Here is a 6,042-nt window from a genome sequence, read left to right as displayed (position 1 = left end):
GCTTCAGCAATCCTTCTAAGGACTGGAGTAAGCATCTCGGAGTTGGAATGTATGCTTTTATGAGATGATCAAAGATTTTGGGTGTATACAAAGTTTATGAGAAACTTGTATTTCCAAAGAAGTGAGTGGGAGCACTATAGAATTTCTGATGAGTATATGTTGTTGACATATTGTTGATCAGAAATAACATAGAATTTCTGGAAAGCGTATAGGGTTATTTGGAAAGTGTTTTTCAATGGAAAGCCTGGATTAAGTTACTTGAACATTGAGCATCAAGATCTATAAGGATAGATCAAAATGCTTAATGGTACTTTCAAATGAGCACATACCTTGACATGATCTTGAAGGTGTTCAAGATGGATCAGTCAAGGAAGGAGTTCTTGCCTGAGTTGTAAGGTATGAAGTTAAGACTTAAAGCTCGACCCGGCAGAAGAAGGATGAAGGTCGTCCCCTATGCTTTTGTCATAGGCTCTATACGGTATGCCATGCTGAGTACCGCACCTGATGTGTGCCTTGCCACATATCTGGCAAGAGGGTACAAAGGTGATCCAGGAGTGGATCACTAGATAGCGGTCAAAATTATCCTTGGAGTAATAAGGACATGTTTCTCGATTATGGAGGTGATAAAGAGTTCGGCGTAAAGGGTTACATCGATGCAAGCTTTAACACCTATCCGAATGACTCCGAGTAGCAAACCGGATACGTATAGTGGAGCAACCATTTGGAATAGCTCCAAGTGGAGCGTGGTAGCAGAATTTATAATATGACCTAAAGATTTGCAAAGTACATACGGATCTGATTGTTGCAGACCCGTTGACTAAAACCTCTCTCACAAGCAAAACATGATCAAACCCCAGAACTCATTGAGTCTTAATCACATGATGATGTGAACTAGTTTAGTGACACTAGTAAACTCTTTGGATGTTGGTCACATGGCGATGTGACCTGTGAGTGTTAATCACATGGCGATGTGAACTAGATTATTGACTCTAGTGCAAGTGGGAGACTGTTGGAAATATGCCCTAGAGGCAATAATAAATTAGTTATTATAGTATTTCCTTGTTCATGATAATCGTTTATTATCCATGCTAGAATTGTATTGATAGGAAACTCAGATACATGTGTGGATACATAGACAACACCATGTCCCTAGTAAACCTCTAGTTGACTAGCTCGTTGATCAATAGATGGTTACGGTTTCCTGACCATGGACATTGGATGTCGTTGATAACGGGATCACATCATTAGGAGAATGATGTGATGGACAAGACCCAATCCTAAGCCTAGCACAAAGATCGTGTAGTTCGTTCGCTAAAGCTTTTCTAATGTCAAGTATCATTTCCTTAGACCATGAGATTGTGCAACTCCCGGATACCGTAGGAATACTTTGGGTGTGCCAAACGTCACAACGTAACTGGGTGACTGTAAAGGTGCACTACGGGTATCTCCGAAAGTGTCTATTGGGTTGGCACGAATCGAGACTGGTATTTGTCACTCCATGTGACGGAGAGGTATCTCTGGGCCCACTCGGTAGGACATCATCATAATGTGCACAATGTGATCAAGGAGTTGATCACGGGATGATGTGTTACGAAACGAGTAAAGAGACTTGCCGGTAACGAGATTGAACAAGGTATCGGGATACCGACGATTGAATCTCGGGCAAGTATCGTACCGCTAGACAAAGGGAATTGTATACGGGATTGATTAAGTCCTTGACATCATGGTTCATCCGATGAGATCATCGTGGAACATGTGGGAGCCAACATGGGTATCCAGATCCCGCTGTTGGTTATTGACCGGAGAACGTCTCGGTCATGTCTACGTGTCTCCCGAACCCGTAGGGTCTACACACTTAAGGTTCGGTGACGCTAGGGTTATAGAGATATTAGTATGCGGTAACCCGAAAGTTGTTCGGAGTCCCGGATGAGATCCCGGACGTCACGAGGAGTTCCGGAATGGTCCGGAGGTAAAGAATTATATATAGGAAGTGCTATTTCGGCTATCGAGACAAGTTTCGGGGTCACCGATATTGTACCGGGACCACCGGAAGGGTCCCGGGGGTCCACCGGGTGGGGCCACCTGCCCCGGGGGGCCACATGGGCTGTAGGGGGTGCGCCTTGGCCTGTATGGGCCAAGGGCACCAGCCCCAAGAGGCCCATGCGCCAAGAGAGATAAGGAAAGGAAGAGTCCTAAAGGGGGAAGGCACCTCCGAGGTGCCTTGGGGAGGATGGACTCCTCCCTGGCCGCACCCTTCCTTGGAGGAAGGGCCAAGGCTGCGCCCCCCCTCTCCCTTGGCCCTATATATAGTGGGGGGAAGGGAGGGCAGCCTCACCTAAGCCCTGGCGCCTCCCTCTCCCTCCCATGACACATCTCCCTCCTCCCGCAGCGCTTGGCGAAGCCCTGTTGGAATCCCGCTACTTCCACCACCACGCCGTCGTGCTGCTGGATCTCCGTCAACCTCTCCTCCCCCCTTGCCGGATCAAGAAGGAGGAGACGCCGCTGCTCCGTACGTGTGTTGAACGCGGAGGTGCCGTCCGTTCGGCGCTAGGATCATCGGTGATTTGGATCACGACGAGTACGCCTCCATCAACCCCGTTCTATTGAACGCTTCCATGCGCGATCTGCAAGGGTATGTAGATCCACTCCTCCCTCGTTGCTAGATGACTCCATAGATTGATCTTGGTGACACGTAGGAAAATTTTGAATTATTGCTACGTTCCCCAACAAGAACTGCATGGGTGTTCGATTCATCACAATGTAACTAGAATATTGACTCTAGTGCAAGTGGGAGACTGTTGGAAATATGCCCTAGAGGCAATAATAAAATGGTTATTATTATATTTCTTTGTTCATGATAATTGTCTATTGTTCATGCTATAATTGTGTTATCCGGAAATCGTAATACATGTGTGAATACATAAACCACAACACGTCCCTAGTGAGCCTCTAGTTGACTAGCTCGTTGATCAAAAGATAGTCATGGTTTCCTGACTATGGACATTGGATGTCATTGATAACGGGATCACATCATTAGGAGAATGATGTGATGGACAAGACCCAATCCTAAGCATAGCTCAAAGATCGTGTAGTTCGTTTGCTGTAGCTTTTCCGAATGCAAGTATCATTTCCTTAGACCATGAGATTGTGCAACTCCCAGATACCGTAGGAGTGCCTTGGGTGTGCCAAACGTCACAACGTAACTGGGTGACTATAAAGGTACACTACAGGTACCTCTGAAAGTGTCTATTGGGTTGGCACGAATCGAGACTGGGATTTGTCACTCCGTGTGACGGAGAGGTATCTCTGGGCCCACTCGGTAATGCATCATCATAATAAGCTCAATGTGACCAAGTGGTTGATCACGGTATCATGCATTACGGCACGAGTAAAATGGCTTGCCGGTAACGAGATTGAACAAGGTATTGGGATACCGACGATCGAGTCTCGGGCAAGTAACGTACCGATCGACAAAGGGAATTGTATACGGATTGATTGAATCCTCGACATCGTGGTTCATTCGATGAGATCATTGTGGAGCATGTGGGAGCCAACATGGGTATCCAGATCCCGCTATTGGTTATTGACCCGAAAGGCGTCTCGGTCATGTCTGCATGTCTCTCGAACCCGTAGGGTCTACACACTTAAGGTTCGGTGACGCTAGGGTTGTAGAGATATTAGTATGCAGTAACCCGAAAGTTGTTCGGAGTCCTGGATGAGATCTAGGACGTCACGAGGAGTTCCGGAATGGTCCGGAGGTAAAGATTTATATATAGGAAGTACAGTTTCGGCCATCGGGAAGGTTTCGGGGGTCGCCGGTATTGTACCGGGACCACCGAAAGGGTCCCGGGGGTCCACCGGGTGGGGCCACCCATCCCGGAGGGCCCCATGGGCTGAATTGGGAGGGAACCAGCCCCTAGTGGGCTGGTGCGCCCCCTTGGGCCTCCCCTACGCCTAGGGTTAGGAAACCCTAGGGGTGGGGGCGTCCCCCACTTGGCTTGGGGGGGAAGCCACCCCTTGGCTGCCGCCCCCCTATATAAAGAGGGAGGGCAGTCGCACCCCTTGCTCTTGGCGCCTCCCTCTCCCTCCGTGATACCTCTCCTCCCCGCTTGCGCTTGGCGAAGCCCTGCCGGGATCATGCTGCATCCACCACCATGCCGTCGTGCTGCTGGATCTTCATCAACCTCTCCTTCCCCCTTGCTGGATCAAGAAGGAGGAGACGTCTTCCAACCGTACGTGTGTTGAACGCGGAGGTGCCGTTCGTTCGGCACTAGGTCATCGGTGATTTGGATCACGTCGAGTACGACTCCATCAACCCCGTTCTCTTGAACGCTTCCGCGCACGATCTACAAGGGTATGTAGATGCACTCCTCTATCCCTCGTTGCTAGATGACTCCATAGATTGATCTTGGTGATGTGTAGAAAATTTTAAAATTCTACTACGTTCCCCAACACGCGGCGTGTTGCACCATTGTGGCTTGGGTGCCGGCGCCCAGCCGGGCCACAGCGAGATGTGCTCTAGATCTACGCGGCGACGCGGCGGAGGCATGGAGCTGTGGGCGGCGGTGCGGGCGGCTGGGTGCACGTGCAGCGGCCAACATGGTGGGGCCGCCGGCTCTGCTGCTCCTATTGATGGCGCGGCGCTGGCGACAGGAGGTCCGACGGTCGGCGTGGCACGCGGAGGTGGTTGGTCAGATGGGCCGGCCGATCCTTGGCTTTGATGGTTGTGGTTGTCAGTGAAAACCGTACTTCGGCTGCGTCCGGAGTCATCGACGGCGGCGCCTTCAGGCGTCGTATCCTTGTTGGAGGCGTCGATGTGCAGTCCTCATCCTCCTTTCTACCATGCTCCAGGGGAAACCCTAGATATGGTCTTTCGGATCAGGCAATGTTGAAGCTTAGAGCTCACTCTTGAGGGTGTTTTGGAGTTGGATTTGCTCAGGCTTGTGGCTTGTGGATGGAGCGGGCATGTCGGTCGTCGAGGTTGGGCAGCTTGAGCACTCTTCACATGCGAGGCGTCAGATGAGCCATGTTGGTCGGTTCTTGTGGGATCGGAGCTGCATATGTCCGCCTCCTTTGGGCATGTCGTTCCTCTTCGGTGTCGTCGCGGTTGATGAACGGGCTCTTGGCAGACTTTGTCAGCCTTGCGGGCGTCTTATATGTATTGTGGTGTTTTAGGCCTAGGTTACTAGATGTGGCTTGCCGTTGTTTAGGTTTTCGCCCGATTTCCCTTTAATAAACCAAGCAGTTCGGGTCCTCGTACCGTCTTCTTCAAATATAACAGCTCTCCTGTTATCGTTCAGAAAAACTATATATGGCTCCAAGGAATGTGGGTGCGAGTAACTACGGAGTGCCCGAAGAACTAGGGTGCGAGTGCGATGGATCGACCTAGGGGTTGGCAACCAGCAGGCCCAGCCGGAAAGCCAGAAAGCTCTGGTGGCCGTCTGTGTTGCCTTGCCGTACGTGGACGTTGACTCGCCTTGGATGGGAATCGTCTTGTTGCGGCAGTCGTCGACTCTCACCGTGGCGTCCGAGTACCCTTGCTCGAATATCTGGAGGTCGCAGTCGGAGTTGTCCTCCAGCAACGTCTTGATGTCCTTGAAGCAGATCCGCGCATGGATGGCGTCATAAAAATGGCCAGATCTTGTATGGGATCAAGCCCACTTTGTCCAAAATCAAGCAGGTTGTTGTATGGGATCAAGCCCACTTTGTCCAAAATCAAGCACGTGACCCAACGACGGAGTTATGTGATGGGCGCCCCCCAGCATTGGAGAGATCCCCGAAGATTTGTTTTGAAGGGCTTAAATTAGGAAAAGAAACTATCTTTTGGCCTCACAACTCTTCATCTTTTACGTTTAAGGCGGAATGGATGAGACTCACAAGGGTGTTGATTCTGCTTTCTGCCAGTCAACTGAATGAATCCGCTGATGACAGATGATCCGTGGAAAGAATTCAGACAACGAGTGCAACAGATGAAGATAGCAACGGCAACTCAGGTGAACCTAGTTGCAAAGAAAGCGTCGGAACCGTTGCCTGTTTGGTTGC

This window comes from Triticum urartu, chromosome 4A (assembly GCF_056163025.1).
Source record: "Triticum urartu cultivar PI428250 chromosome 4A, HENAU_Tu73, whole genome shotgun sequence".
Classification (NCBI taxonomy): domain Eukaryota; kingdom Viridiplantae; phylum Streptophyta; class Magnoliopsida; order Poales; family Poaceae; genus Triticum; species Triticum urartu.
This window is presented reverse-complemented; position numbering follows the sequence as displayed.